Raw genomic sequence first — 16,292 nt, 5'->3', positions numbered from 1 at the left:
AAGTGTATGTTCCCCATATGGTCCGAGCCTTGCTGGACACTAAGGGTGGTCTTTGGCTCACACAGGCTCGGGTTGCTCGGTACCAGGCGAAGCTGTTAGAGAATCCTGAAGTCACCCTACAGATCTGTCCCTCCCTTAATCCAGCTACATTGCTACCAGAGACAGAAAAGCAGGAACATGACTGTCTAGAAATCATAGATGTTCAGTATTCTAGCCGCCCAGATCTAAAAGATCAGCCACTCCCAAATGCTGACTTGGAATGGTATACAGATGGAAGTAGTACTGTTGTGGATGGGCAAAGGAGGGCTGGTTATGCTATTGTGTCTCTTCATGATACCGTGGAAGCTGAGAGTTTACCGGCAGGAACGTCTGCCCAGCTTGCTGAACTAGTGGCCCTGACCCGTGCCCTCGAGCTGGCAAAAGACAAACGGGTTAATATCTTTACTGATTCAAAGTATGCTTTTGGGGTATTGCATGCTCACGCTGGTTTGTGGAAGCAAAGGGGAATGCTAACAGCCCAAGGCTCTCCGGTCAAGCATGGGTCTCAAATTCTCCGGCTTTTAGAAGCAGTACAATTCCCCTCAGCAGTAGCAGTGGTGCATTGCAAAGCCCATCAAAGGGAAGATCAAGATTTAACCAAGGGCAATGCCAGAGCAGACAGGGAAGCTAAGCGAGCTGCTACCCTGAAATCACCAACAGAGGAGAATGCCCAAATGCATGCCCTCATCCCATCAGTGGGTGAGCTTGCAGCCCCTCAGTACTCCCAAGAGGACAGAAACCTGGCTGACAGTCTCAGTCTCCAGGAAAAGGAGGGATGGCTTTATTCCACAGAGGGAAAAATCCTCCTGCCCAAGGGCCTGATTCGACCAGTGTTGCAGAAACTGCATCAAACCACACACGCAGGCAGAGAGGCTCTTACCCAGCTTATGAATAAATATTTTCTAACCTCTAGACTTAAACCCCTAGCATCACAGGTACAAGCTGAATGTTTAATCTGCCAAAAGAATAACCCTCGACCAGGAGTAGCAGTGCCACCAGCCACCCTGGAACCTACCCCAGGCCCAGGATTGGTGTGGCAAATAGACTTTACTGAGTTTCCCAGGACCCAAGGGTACAGGTACCTCCTCGTCTGAGTGGATCGATTCAGCAGATGGCCTGAAGCCTTCCCATGTCGCAACAACACTGCCAAAACAGTGGCTCTTAAGTTTGTCAAGGAAATCATTCCTCGCTTCGGCCTCCCCCAGTGGATGGAATCTGACAATGGAACACACTTCACATCTCAAATTGTTCAAAAGATATCAAGTGCTCTGCAAATCCCCTGGAAACTCCACACACCCTGGCGACCACAAGCCAGTGGAGTAGTGGAACGCACAAATCAGACGCTCAAGCGACACCTCTCAAAGGTCTGTCAGGAGGCCTCTCTTAAGTGGCCTGATGCCTTGCCCCTTGTGTTACTTCGCATTCGTGCTCTCCCTAAGGGTAGGATAGGGCTTAGTCCCTTCGAGATTATGTTTGGAAGGGCATGGCCTATGAATGGTACCCCAGTTCTGGCAGGGGAATGGGAAGTGGGGTATGGTTTCTTGTCTCAGTACATGTGCCCTCTGTCTGCTGTTCTTTCTTTTCTTCACAGGTACACCAAAGCTTCACAGCCTCTTCTGCTGGATACCTCGGGTCCACTCCCTGCAGCCTGGTGACTCCGTTCTCGTGCGGACCTGGAAGGACGAGCCCCTCCAAGAGAAGTGGAAGGGACCCCACACCGTCCTGCTTGTCACCCATACAGCGGCAAAGGTCGAAGGACACAAGAACTGGATTCATCACTCCCGACTGAAAGCAGTGCCCGCTCCTAAACAGTGGACTGTCCAGCCTGCGGAGAAGACGGCTAACGACGATTTGGGACTTAAGCTGCTATTCAAAAAAACAGTAAGGGTCGCTGGGAATGCGTTGTGATCTTTCTGAACAGTCACAGCATACTCCCCGCGAGAACCCTGAGCATTGGTTTTATTTTCTCACAGAAGGCGGACCTGGCCTATGTATTTGGTCTTGTTATTTTTTGACTTGTTTAGTGTCAATAATTCTTTTTGTCTTTTGGACATTTGGGTTTGTGGTACTAGTGCCTACAAATGGCTTCCTAATGGTTGGCATGGTAGCTGTTACAAAGGCTATCTTGCTCCTCCCCTCCGCATTCTACCCAAGGCTCCCTCAGGTCGTCCCAGGTACTATCGGTCCTTGAGAGCTACCTTAGAACCCATCAGTGAAGGAGACAGGTTTGGGATGATAGCCCTCCCTTCCTATGGGGTGGGACGACTAGCCCAACTTTACAGAAGACTGTCTAAATTTCTCACCCAGTTTGCCAATGATACCTAGCCATAGAGAAAAGCATAAGTTCTGAGCTGTACCAGCTTCGACTGCTGGCTTTGCAGAACCGTCAGGCCCTAGATTATCTGTTAGCCTCACGAGATGGGGTCTGTGCCCTTACTGGAGAAGAGTGTTGTACCTATGTCCCAGAGTTTTCACAGGACATTAACAAGCACATCTTGTCAGCAGAACGGGCCTTTAACCAGTGGAAGGCCCAGGAAGGGGAACCCACTATTTTGGATTCCCTTTGGGGTTGGATACCTGGTTTAGGGGAACTAGGGGATATAGGGGGAAGCATTGTTCGCATCTTGCTCACAGGTGTGGTGATATGTTTTGTTCTTGTTCTTTTGCTCATTTGCTGTAAAGTGCTCATATGTAAGATTTGTACCTCCCCCTCCCCAGAGGTTCCTTTATACCCTCTTATTGATAATCCTGATTGTATGGAGCTTAATCGCATTTTGTCTTTAGAGTATGAGAAAACTCTGACAAAGGTTTGCTGAGTGTTCTCAAAGGAGGGATTGTTGGGGTCCACTAGGCATAGCTACCAGGTAACTCGGGAGAGCGGAAGACCAAAGTGTCGATGAAACTCTCTTGCTCTGGGCCTATCTGAACCCCCAAACTCCATCTTGTGAACTCTCACCTACTTCTGTGTTTACTGCTTTACATGCTCTGTAGCAGGCTGAAGCAGAAATGTATTGGTCAGCGTTTCTAGTAGATGGCTGCAGTTTCACTCACACTAGCAGAAATAATAGAGATAAGGAGGAGGGAACAGAGGGGTAGTTAGTTTGCAGATGTCTAATTCAAGGTCGCAGAGACTGGGAAAGTTTTCTCACAAGCTTATTGTAACAGTTGTCTGGAAGGGAGGGGTGGGGGAATAGCCAGACAAAGGCTTACACAGAAACAGTTTGGGGTATAAAAGGTAAACGTTATTTGTATTTGTTGCACTGGATTTGAGACATGCTGGTCTCCTAGTGCCATTTCAGAGCTCTGAAATAAACTTGGCTTGCTTTCTCCCCTCGGTGTCTTTATTGGTGCTAAGCACACCGGGCCACGGACCTTTGATGTCCCCTCGAACCCCTTGAGCGGCCAACAATGAGGTTGTGAGTTCAAGCCTCATCTGAAGCACTGGTTTTCATTAACCAAGTGGTGTCACCCCCTCATTTGGTCCTTTCCCGGGTACAGACCTTGTTCCACCTCAGGTGGTAGCTAGGGGATTTCTCATGACGGCTGCCCCCTTCTGTTCCACCCCCTTATATAGCTTTGGCAGAAGGCAGGAATCCTTTGTTCCTCTCTGGGTTCCCACCCCTCCTTCTAAATGGAAAAGCGCCAGGTGAAAGATGGATTCCAGTTCAGGTGACATGATCACATGTCACTGTAAGACTTCATTAGCCACTAGCCAGCACATAGGTATACAGGAAAACTTACAAGTAAACAGAGCCATCTGCAGTCAATTGTCCTGGTTAATGGGAGCCATCAAGATTCCAAACCACCATTAATGGCCCACACTTAATTACAGTAGGCCCTCAGAGTTATATTTCATATTTCTAGTTTCAGATACAAGAATGATACATACATACAAATAGGATGACCACATTCCGTAGATTAAAAGGTTTGTAATGATACCTTACAAGAGACCTTTTGCATGAAGCATATTCCAGTTACATTATATTCACACTCATTAGCATATTTTCATAAAATCATATAGAGTGCAACATCACAACACTAATGTTTATGATTGATTAAATAATATTTAGGGTTTAATTACTACAATATAAAAATAATGACTGATTCCTCAACATAACACAATAAGGTGAAATAAGAGCAGAGACAAACCTTATCATTAAAGTCTCTTTTCCCAAAAGATCTTCAAAATATTATTAATTCCCACCCCACCTCCATAGGACATCTGTGCAGATTAAGTGCCCTGCGTCCAACTTCCCATTAGAATTGCAGCCAATGGGAGCAGCGGGGGCAGTGCCTGCACGGAGGAGAAGCACGTGGAGCCAGGTGCCCCCCAAGAGGTGGCCGGGGCGTGCTGGCCACTTCTGGGAGTGGTGTGGGGCTGGGGCAGGCAGGGAGCCTGCCTTAGCCCCCCTGTACCACCAACCGGGAGCTGCCCGAGGTAAGTACTGCGTGGAAGGAGCCCACACCCCTCTCGCACCCCAACCCCCAGCACTGAGCCCTGTCCCAGAGCCAGTACCCCATACCCCCTGCTCCATCGTGAAACCCCTCCTGCACCCCAACCCCCTGCCCCAGCCCTGAGCCCCCTCCTGCAGCCAGCACCCCATACCCCCTCCTGCACCCCTCCTGCACCCCAACACTCTGCACCAGCCCAGAGCCCTCTACTGCATGAAAACTCCCTGCTAGAGCTTGCATCCCTCACTCTCTCCCGCAACTAACCCCCTGCCCCAGGCTCAGCCTGAAGCCCGTACCTACATTCTGAACCCCTCTGCCCCAGCCCAGACCCCTCAACCCCTCCTGCACCCCAGCCTGGTGAAAGTGAGTGAGGGTGGGGGACAGCGAGCGATGATGGGAGGGGGATGGAGTGAGCGGGGCAGGGCCTTGGGGAAGGGGCAGGGTAGATCCTGGGTTGCACTTAAATTCAAAAACTGATCTTGTGCGTGAAAAGGTTGGAGATTATTGAACTAGGGGAAAGGTTACAGGCAGCAGAAACCTTAGAAACAGTTAAGTAACAAAAAGCCCATAGACAAGGTGGCCCAGTAGGTAAAACAGGAGCCTGCTAATCTTTTGACATCCTTGTGGGCCTTTTTATTCTTCCCCCATTTCTCTCAAACAAGCATTTCCCTCCTGCAGCTCAGTGACAGCCCCACACTCTTTGCTTCCTACACACAAAGTTTCACACACAGACCTTGCAAGAACAATTCACCAATGAGTCAGACACACCTGCTAGGTCCCTGCACCTCTGCTTTACAGACTCCAAACACAAGCAAAGCTCGTCAGGCCCAGGCAGGGACGGGCAAGGAGCCAAGCACTGGGTCATTGAAACCAGCATTTAAATGCAGCCACCAGTGGATTGTTTTGCAGCCACCCCAGCCTCAAAGCATGGGCAGAGATTGGGGCCGGGAAGGAAAGCAGCAGCCCCATAATGCAGCACCAGCTGTTGCTCCTGAATAGTGGTTACGAAGGACAGCGAGATGCACTGACCTGGTGTTTGTGCTGGTGCCACCAGCAGGGATTGGCCCCTGCACCTCGCAGCATAGGGGGAGTTTGACTTCTAGATTTGAGGGGGCAGCTCCAGTCAGGCCAATGGGGCCACATGGGGGAGGGGGGGAATTCTGTGCCTGCCCACGGGGGGGCCATTTCATATATTTGGAGGGGGGCAACTTTAACCATGATTCTCAGGGCTACTTGGGCAACTGAAAACTCTGGGTTTTATTTGCAGATAATAACTTACAAATTAGCTGTCTAGAGACTGTATCTAATTTCTATATCAGGAAATCGAATTAAATCAATCCGAGACCCACTCAGCTCTAATACTAAGATGTTCTGACAGTGTGTGGCAAGTCACTGAAGGGACACTTGCTAGGTTTACAATTGTAATGTCTATTCTTACTCAGACACTCTTACTAAAGTCAGAAGGCACCAACATGATCCTCTAGTCTGACCTCCTGTACTTTGCAGGCCACAGAACCTCACCCACCCACTCCTCTATTAGACCCCTAACCTCTGGCTGAGTTACTGATGTTCTCAAATCATGGTTTAATGACTTCGTTACAGAGAATTCACCATTTACACTAGTTTAAACCTGCAAGTGATCCCATGCCCAATGATGCAGAGGAAGGCGAAAACCCACCAGGGTCTCAGCCAATTTGACCCCAAAACCGCACTGTGACACTTTCTACTTCAGAAGCGCCCTCTGGAACCGCCATATTCACCTCTGGCTCCAGAGGGCTGAGTCACCCAGCAGGAAGGAAAAGACTCGTCCTTGTACAAATGGGGACAGGGGAGCTGAGCACATTGAGCTTCCAGGCTTTGCAGCAAACCAACCCAGCACCAGGGGATCCCACTGAGATCTGAACTCAGATTGCAGGATTCAGACTCCTGACCGTTACACCATGGGACCAGGTGGGACCAGGTGGTGTAGCCCAGAGTGGGGACACTCTAGCCCCTCTTCTAAGTGACCATGACAAGATTGGGGGTCAAGACTCCCAGGAATCCTGGGCCCAGCCTTGTCAGGGTTACGAGGACTCTGGCACACACGAGAGCAGAAAGAGAGTCCTTGGGGTCAGGCAGGCCTCTGGGTAAGGGAGTGGGGACTCAGATCCTTTCCCCAGCCAATTCCCCCGGGGTCATGTATAAGCCAGGGAAGTTTTCCACAATAGCAGGTCCAGACCCCCCCCTTTACACTTGCACTCATTGCTTCTCTCTCTCCCCCCTCCACCTCTGACACACTCCCGCTGGCCCCACAGCACTTCCTGCCACCTGGAGACTGCGCTTTCTAGGCCTGCTCCTGTGGATCTCTCTCCTGATTGCTAAGGAAAGGAACCTTTCCAGGAAATTGCCACGGCTTCTGGGAATCCATGTGTGGCTGTGGAATCATTTGGCTCCTGGCACACAAGGCAACTTAAAAGCTGAGTGTCTAGACAAGGGCTCAAACCCTGGACCCTCAGATTAAGAGCCTGGTGCTCTACTAACTGAGCTAGCTGGGCTTATTGAGAGCATCTTCCCCTTTCACCATAAGAGCGAGCAGGTAGGCAAAAAAAGTCCCAGGAACCCCTCCTCTTTTTCTCCTCAGCCACTGCCTATCAGCAGGATTCCTCCTCCTCCTCCCTCCTGTGCCTCAGTGTCACTAAATCTCCTCACCTAGACAGCCGGTCCGTCCGCTGCACCCCAATCCCCCATGCCTAAGCCTCTATGCCAAAGCCCTGCACCTGGCCCTGTAGAATTAAGTCTCATGTGTCGCTGGGAACTCTACTTCTTGTGCCCAGAGAGTCTTATCCCCCCTCAGTAGATGACCCAAGAAACTCAATGTCCACCTTTTCCAAAGAAGTACTTGGCAGGTCCTTTCTTGTGTGGCCTAATGGATAAGGCATCTGACTTCAGATTGAGCAATTAAGGGTTCAAATCCTTTCATAGTTGTGATTGTGCAGCTTTACCTCTGTGCTGAAAGTCCTGCTTCCTTCAGGGCTGGAACCTCTTCTTGGCAGCTCAGGCCAATGTTCTGGCTTCAGCTACAGCCCCAGGAAGGAGTTGGGGGTTGGGCATCACAAAGGCTGGGGCATGAGCCACAGGTGCTTCCAGTCTAGCCTTTGCCATTCCTGACTTGCCAAAGAAAATGAGCAGATGCCCAGGCTAGCGTGTAGAGCAGTTTCCCTCTTCCAAATGTGTGCCTGTCCCTGTGCTTGAGGGGGCTTGCTAAATAGCACCTTTGCAGCCTGGGTCTTTCTCCACTTCTCGCCAGCTGGGGAAAAGCCTCTTGGGGTAAAATCTCCTGCCCTACTGCAAAAGTGAGCACCTTGAGTAGGAACAGTAAGAAGCCCCACCAGGGGGGCTGGCCCGACTTTCCTACCATCTTCGATAATGGCCACAGAGCATCAGCAGCCGCCCCACATGTTGGTCTGCGGGTGGCCTTCAGTGGGTGTTTAGCATGCCAGGGATCAGGCTGACCAGGGGTCTTTGTGGCCATCTGCTGGCCACGCATGGACATGGTCCTCCCCTCCTCTTGCTCTGACCTTGGATGTTCTCTGGCTTTTAAGCCTTCCCTTGGAGCTGTCAGCATCAGCCGCCTCTGCTCTAGGTGTCCAGAGGAGGAAAGGTGTGCTGGGCTCCAGCCTGGGACTCTTCCTCCCTCCTGCCTATCCCTGACTATTAAGCCTGGCCCTGGCACTCCTTCCTTTAAATGCCATGTGGGCAAGAGGAAGAGCATGGCAGGTGCAGGTACAGGGACCAAAGTTGAGGACATCAGGTGAAGTAGCGAGAAAAACAACCATCAGGTCAAACCGCAGGAATCTCTAGCCAGACTGTTAAGTTCTAGGACCCCAACCTATAGCAGCCAATCCATTGAACCAGCTGGACCAAAGACCTATCTCCAGTGAGCATCAGTCACCGAGCAGGAGGGGGAAAAAACTCAATCTGATGCATGGAAGGCTTTGCAGCAAACAAACATAGAAGGTCCCACTGAGATTTGAACTCAGATCTCAGGATTCAGAGTCCTGAATGTTAACCATTACACCATGGAACCTGCTGTTGTTGTTTTTTCTGGAGCCCTGTGACTCTCAGCTGGCTGGTTTCCACTCTGCACTTATTGCTTCCCACTGGCGGCTTCCTCTCACAGGACTCTCTCTCCTTCTCCAGCAACTATAGTCCTGTTCTACCGGATCCGCAGGTCCTGCCCCGAGTCCCTGCATCCCCCTGCTTTGTCTCTGTTCCCTGCAGATCGCAAAAATGTCAGGGGAGGCCGCCCCTCCCTTCACTCGGTGGTCCTGCTCATATCGGCCAGCTGCAGACTCATCTCCTGGAACTTGGCTAGCTGTCGCTTGATCCGGTCACACAGTCACACGCTGACTGGCTCTCCTGCCTGGATGGTATTGTGGAAATCCCACAGGCGACACTGCAGAACTTGGCACCGTTGATTTCTTTAATGTTGTGGTGTTTGCCCCACTGCCAGAACAAAGCCGCCAACTCCTCCCTCACCCACTCCCACCAATCCCCCTGGTTGCCATAGAAACCTCTGATGCTTTCCCGTTCTGCCAACACCACCAGGCCTCATCGCCCTGACCCTTTATCTTGCAAGCTCTGGATGTTCAGCTTCCAAAATCCTCTGCCATGGGTCAGGGAATTGCCCACATTGAGCACACAGTGAGAGCTCCGTGATCCGAACAGTCCATTGGCACCACCCTGCACTGGGCTGTCGACATGCTCTCCTTCATGTAAATCCGGTCAATGCGACTCCTGGCCTGCCTCTGCAGAAAGGTGTACCCCATCTGCAACTGGTGTGAGCTCGGGTAAGAGGAATAGGAGGCTACCACCCGTCCTCCACTGGTTCCATTATGGAGAAAGACGTCCTTTCATCCGACCTCACTACAGACCTGCACCAGGTAGTGCTCATTGTAAAAACGTTTCTTCTGATGGTTGGGAAAACAGGACCAGCAGTCCTCAGGCCGGCTGACACAATTAACCCCCCCCCTCCAACACCAAACACCAGGCGGTCCAGAGGAAGGGAGCCAGTTCCTTCCATTTATCTTTCCTTTCACGCCTTAACTAGGGACAATAAACACTAATATAGTGGTAACCAGTGCCACGGAGCACAAAGTCCACCAGTAATTAGCTCCCTCATCAGAGCTCCACCACCTTCTGTACTCGCACCGCGAATGTGAAGAACAAGACTCCAACCCCATCGTTCTTCCCTGGCCTGGAGGACCAGAAAGACGGGCCCTTCCTCCAATCACCCTCTGCCCATCAAGCTACCCTAAAGTCATTAATGTATATTTCCTGAACAGCCACCATGTCCAAGTCCTCCTTCTGCAAGGCACTGAACAGCTTTCGTCCCAAGTCCCTGCCCCCTCTGGCACCATCTCCAAGGGCCACCCTGCCTCACTCTCTTCCTGCCATATTGGGTTGAGCAATAAGTCCCGTGGGAAAGACATCTCCTGTCCCTCATTGTTAAAGGTCAGGTGGGCCAACTGGGGCAGAAGTTCACACTCTGTTGTCCTGCTGGGGAGCTCAAAATCAGGGAATTGCATCAGATAAAGGTGCTGCTGCACTCCCAGAAAACAAGCCACCCCTGCACAAAGAGGGCTGTCAAAGCCTGGGATTGAACCAGGGACCTTTAGATGATCATTCTAATGCTCTCCCAACTGAGCTACTTTGGCGGTTGCACAACATTTTTTTGGCCTGCTGCTTCTCTCTTTGGGGGTGTTTTTGTCAGCCGTGGCACACAAAAAGGACGTCATTGTGAGCAGCCCATGAAGACAAGACTCGCTTTTGCCTGCCTTGCTCAGCTTCACTTGCTTCCTCACCCCATTCCTGCCTTAGTGTCCAGGTTGACCTGGTGGCAGAAGGGGACAGTGGGAAATGCTCATTGCCTGGCTCCATGGGCGGATGCTGCTCCCGTGCTCTGGAGAGCCTATGTATTGGTCTGACAACCCCCGTCTTCACTGAGCCAGTCTGGTAAGGACCCAAATGCCCCCTCCGGCTTGACAGCTGAGAGTCTGTGCAGACATCAACCCCCCTGCCAGCCCCCACAGCCAGCAGCAGCGCTAGCCACCCCAGCACCACAGGGGCACTCAATGCACTTCCTGTGGGGAAATTTCCTACTTGCGTCCAGCTGCTAGAATGAGAGCCAGGAGAGAGCAGTGTCTGGCTCACCTTGGGGGAGAGAAGAGACCTGATGAGTGCTGATCTCCTTCATCTCCCCCGCAATGCTGGTCATTTTTATTGTCACTGTAATAGTTAGTGCTTCCCTTCAGGGCTGTCCCTAGAGGGGTGCGGGGCCCGGGACAAATCCCCCCCTACCCCCAACCTGCACCCCTGTGCTGTCTCTTCCCACCCTGCCCCTTTCTGCCCCATTCCTCTCCCTCCCCGACCTCTTCCCATCCCCACAGCATCTCCTGCACACCACTGAACAGCTGATCACTGGCAGGTGGGAGGTGCTGAAGGGGAAGAGGAGGAGCTTGTCAGCAAGGCCTGTACCGGGGCGGGAGCTGGCTGCTGAGCACCTATTTTTATTTCTGTTGGTGCTGCAGCCCCCATGGAGTCACTGATTTGGCTCCTTTCACACTCTAGAGAGAGGAGCAGAACCAGGGTTATGGCTGATCTATGGGATGCTAGGTGAGTGGCAGAGGCTTCAGGTGCTGAGAGTTTGCCTGACCCCTCAGGGACACAGTGTGAGGTGGTGTCCCAGGCATCTCTATGAAAGGAGCAGAACAGGATTTACTTGGGGAGGGGAGAGAATTGAGAGTATCTCAGGGGGTTGTAGAGAGGTATTGCCTGGGTTAGAGACTGGCTAAAACACAGGCCTCGCTGTGAGCAGGATTTGAACCTGCGCAGGGAATCCCTATTGGATTTCAACTTCAATGCCGTAACCAGTCGGCCATCATAGCTGGGAGCACAATAATACTTCAATGCCAGAGAAACTGGTAAATAATCACAATGCCCAGGCTTGAAGTCATCTGAAATACAGAATTCACACAGCAAACCTGGTTCCCAAAGCACAGGGGGGATTTGGGATTTGTTCTCTTTGCTTAGCCATGTGCAGTCGCACAGAGAGCGCTTTGAAAAGTCTCCCCTCCCACAGAGTGGGAATGGGAAATGACTCTGAACTTGAAGCTTGATGTGAATGAGGATGTCGGGACCACAGGGCCAGGGACTGACCTTTGCTAGAGAAGCCAGTGACACACGGAACCAGGCTAAGGAAAATGTTTCCTGGAGTCAATAACTGGAATAGCCTCAGTATTGTGCAGAAAAATGTCTCCCCAGAAGAGTCAGTGTATTGGTGATTCAGTAGCAGAAGTCACAGATACAGCGGGGGAGGTCTAGCTTTGGTTTCTGGCCAACAGAGGGATGAGATTTATTGTCTCCAAATTTCAGTAGAAAAATTCACACCCAAACCGTGTGTGGTGGGGTTTTTTTGGTTTTCATTTGGTTTGGTTTGTTTTTCTCATTTGAAATGTCCTTGATAATTTGTCTGGGAAAACTGTTTGGACAAGGCCAAGGAAGAGTTAGAACAATTGCAAATCTACATGGGAGTGAGGGGGTTTCTCAGCGCCGGGGGAGGGGTGGAGATTTTCATGGAGGGGAGTTGAGGAGATAAATGAGAGGCTTTTGCTCCAGCAGAGGGAGGGGTTTGGCAGTTTCATTTTTACCAAGTGAACCCCCCACACACACACACACATACACACACTGCTCCCCTACTGCTACTCCAGCTCAAACCCCACTGTCACCCCAAGCATGAGACCTACAGCTTCCTGTTGACAAAGCCCTTATATATCAGAGACAAAATCCCCTAGTCTGCCCCTTCTCCCAGCTGAGCCCTGCCCCCACAGAGCCCAGGACAACCTCAACCTACCCATGGTTGGGGCTCAGACTTAATCCTCCAGGCCAAGCACAAAACCTTCAGCCTGGCACATTTTGCTCCCTTCCCACCTCTGCCCAAGCGGCAAGGGAAAAACGGACAAGATGGCTCTAAGACACCTCCCTCCCACTTCCCTGTAGGCTGCTGTGACATTATTAATATGAACTGGGACTGTATAGATCATTGTTGCCACCACTCTTGGAGTCTTGGAGCCATCGTTGATAGTTCTCTGAAGATGTCCACGCAGTGTGCAGCAGCAGTCAAAAAAGCAAACAGGATGTTTGGAATCATTAAAAAAGGGATAAAGAATAAGACAGAGAATATCTTATTGCCCTTACAGAAATCTATGGGACACCCACATCTTGAATACTGCATACAGATGTGGTCTCCTCATCTCAAAAAAGATATACTGGCATTAGAAAAGGTTCAGAGAAGGGCAACTAAAATGATTAGGGATTTTGAACGGATCCCATATGAGGAGAGATTAAATAAGCTAGGACTTTTCAGCTTGGAAAAAAGGAGACTAAGGGAGGATATGACAGAGGTATATCATGAGTGGTGTGGAGAAAGTGAATAAGGAAAAGTTATTTACTTGTTCCCATAATATAAGAACTAGGGGCCACCAAATGAAATTAATGGGCAGCAGGTTTAAAACAAATAAAAGGAAGTTCTTCTTCACACAGCGCATAGTCAACCTGTGAAACTCCTTGCCTGAGGAGGTTGTGAAGGCTAGGACTATAACAGGGTTTAAAAGAGAACTAGATAAATTCATGGAGGTTAAGTCCATTAATGGCTATTAGCCGGGATGGGTAAGGAATGGTGTCCCTAGTCTCTGTTTGTCAGAGGGTGGAGATGGATGGCAGGAGAGAGATCACTTGATCATTACCTGTTAGGTTCACTCCCTCTGGGGCACCTGGCATTGGCCACTGTCAGCAGACAGGACACTGGGCTGGATGGACCTTTGGTCTGACTGAGTCTGGCCATTCTTATGTTCTTATGTTCTTGCCCTGATGCTGAAAACAGTTCAAGGATATCCATGTACTGTTACCCGTAGTCATAAGTGCTGGCAGCCACAGGGCCACTCCCACCAATTAACAAATACACAGAATTAAGTTTCAAACAATTATTTATTACTGGAATTTTTCCTACTTGGGGTCCAGGGTACTGCCATAGGGATGCGGTACAGGAAGAAACGGTGGATGGTGGGTATTCTGGGCACAGAATGCATCCGCCCTGGAGCAGCAGTGACACCCTGTGGCCAGTCGGGGTAAGGCACAGAGAGCATCCGCCCTGGAGCAGCAGTGACACCCTGTGGCCAGTGGGGGTAAGGCACAGAGTGCATCCGCCCTGGAGCAGCAGTGACACCTGGTGGCCAGTTGGGGTAAGGCACAGAATGCATCCACCCTGTAGCAGCAGTGACACCCTATGGCCAGTCAGGGTAAGGCACAGAGCGCATCAGCACTGGAAGAGCAGTGACACCCTGTGGCCAGTCGGGGTAAGGCACAGAGTGCATCTGCCCTGGAGCAGCAGTGACACCTGGTGGCCAGTCGGGGTAATACACAAAGAGTATCGGAGGGGTAGCCGTGTTAGTCTGAATCTATAAAAAGCAACAGAGGGTCCTGTGGCACCTTTAAGACTAACAGAAGTATTGGAGCATAAGCTTTCGTGGGTGAATGCCCACTTCGTTCATTGCGTCTGATGAAGTGGGCATTCACCCATGAAAGCTTATGCTCCAATACTTCTGTTAGTCTTAAAGGTGCCACAGGACCCTCTGTTGTGCTTTACACAAAGAGTGTTTCCCAGAGAGGAGTAGTGACAAAATGTCACCAGCCAGGGCAGCACCAGCTTCTTCCCAGTGGTGGGGGCTGAGATGGAGTAGACAGAAGATTGTGGCTGCTGTGCCCCCCTCTCAAAGAGAAAATCCTGGGTACTGAAGGGCTCTTTAACCTACCAGGGAAAGGCAGAACAAGAACCAATGGCTGGAAGTTAATGGCAGAGAAACTAAAATGAGAAATAAGGGACAAATTTGAAATCGGGTGATTAAACATTGGAACAAAATCCCCAGGGCAATGATGGATTCTCCACCCCACATGGAGGTGGCAGGAGGGGGCAGGGGGGTTGAAGCAAGTGCTCTCAGGTGATATAGAAAATGATTTCTCTCAGGTACTTGTCTGGTGGCCTTGCTCACATGCTCAGGCTCTCACTGATCTCCATTTCTGGGGTCAGGAAGGAATTTCCCCCAGGTCAGACTGGCTGGGATGTTGGAGTTTTTGTCGTCCTCTGCGGCATGGGGCACAAGTTACTTGCCCAGATCAGCTGGGTACATCTCACCAAATCAATTCCCTGCCAGTGCAGGGGCCTCAGGTGTTGGTGCCCCTCTGCCTCTCCTGTGCTATGTCTGTGGCACACAATGGGATATTCTCCTAAGGGCTGGAATATTTTGGTCTAATCCTGGTTGTTGGGCTCAGTGCAGGGGTGACGTTGTGGCCTGTCACGTGTATGGGGGTTAGACAGGATTATTTAGTTGTCTTGACTGGCCATGAAATCTAGACAGGGATGTTCTGGCTACAATGTTGCAGTGTCTGACCTGTGGTCACTCCAGCTCCCAGGGGCCTCTTCCCAATCGAATCCCTGGCCAGTATTCAGAGACTGTCAGCTGCAGGGCAGGGCAATAGGGGGCTGGTGGGAGTCACTCTGGGGCCGTCACTAGCCACAGAAAACAGAACCTCTCCCAACATCCCCGACTGCTGCCCATCAGGGTCTCTGGCCATACAGGAGACGGGCCAGCACCCCCCCGTGGAAGGAATGAGGGGGATGGAAATGCCCAGGATGGTCCTTTCAGCGGGGCACAGCGAGCTTTATGCTTTATGCTTCTTGTGGAGGTGGATTACCCGGAGCACTCCAGCTGCAGAGTCCAGGCGCTCCATGTGGCTTGCCAGTGTGGACACCTCAGGAGTTAGGGCGCCCAGGGCTGCTTTAATGTGGTCTAACTTGCAAGTGTAGCCAAGCCCCTAGACTATGTCACTTGTGTGACTTACTTACTTGTGCTATTGTAGGGAAACTGGAAATTAAGAGTTTAAATTATCTGCCACATGTCCCGCGTCCCACTGAAATGAATCCAACCCACAGGTCACATGGGCAGAAGTATCGGTGTCAGGATGCTCCATTGTTAGCACAGTAAATGAAGCTGCAAAAGTAAATGATGTTTAAATGACCTCACTCTGTTTTTTACAATCCTGTATTAAGAGGTAATAGATACAGATGTGCACCAGGCAGGGTCGTTTGGAGGCCGAAGAGTTTATGCTTCCATCCCCCATCACTGCCAAGTTTTAGCTAATTAGGACAAGTCAGCAAATAAGAACAACCTCAGGTATCAGTAGCTGCTACAGGTAGCAAAGTCCTACAGGCAGCAGTTTCTGGCAATACACCTGTGCAGCTCTGCTCCCCGGCGCTTCTTGGACTCCTGCTCTCTCCTTAGCTCGGCCCTACTCTGGCCCAGGCAGTTCCAGCTCACGTGGAAGATGGGACCCCCTGGCCTGGTGACTCCCTCATTAGACTGCCTGGCCTGTCAGTCCGGCTAACTTGGAGCTTTGGCCTCTCCCCATTGCCCCTGAGGACTGTCAGTCTCAGGGTCCTGATTTCCCATTGACCCTTCCCCCTTCTATTGGGACTGGGAACTAGACAACCAAAACCCCCACTAAGTTTTAGTAAGGGACCAACAGTCCCTTACACAAGCCAGCTCCGTGAGGGTCACCGATGTCCAGAGAAGGTCACATAAGCTGGCCCCATGGTGTAATGGTCAGCACTCAGGACTCTGAATCCTGCAATCTGAGTTTAAATCACAGTGGGACCTTGTGGTAAAGCCTGGGAGCTCACAGTGCTCACATTCCCTGTCTCTAGTTGT

General features: G+C 51.0%; 3 non-coding genes across 3 annotated transcripts; all 3 read right to left on the bottom strand.

Moving 5' to 3' along the window:
- Positions 1–8,485: 8,485 nt before the first annotated feature.
- Positions 8,486–8,557, bottom strand: TRNAQ-CUG (transfer RNA glutamine (anticodon CUG)). Its single transcript has one exon. It is a non-coding gene; the product is annotated as a tRNA-Gln (tRNA).
- A 1,557-nt stretch (positions 8,558–10,114) lies between these two features.
- On the bottom strand, positions 10,115–10,187 carry TRNAI-GAU (transfer RNA isoleucine (anticodon GAU)). Its single transcript has one exon. It is a non-coding gene; the product is annotated as a tRNA-Ile (tRNA).
- A 1,148-nt stretch (positions 10,188–11,335) lies between these two features.
- TRNAS-UGA (transfer RNA serine (anticodon UGA)) lies at positions 11,336–11,417 on the bottom strand. Its single transcript has one exon. It is a non-coding gene; the product is annotated as a tRNA-Ser (tRNA).
- Between the last annotated feature and the right edge of the window lie 4,875 nt (positions 11,418–16,292).

Source organism: Emys orbicularis, chromosome 25 (genome assembly GCF_028017835.1).
Source record: "Emys orbicularis isolate rEmyOrb1 chromosome 25, rEmyOrb1.hap1, whole genome shotgun sequence".
NCBI lineage: Eukaryota > Metazoa > Chordata > Testudines > Emydidae > Emys > Emys orbicularis.
The sequence above is the reverse complement of the archived record's forward strand: the minus strand, read 5'-3'. Positions and strand labels throughout refer to the sequence as shown.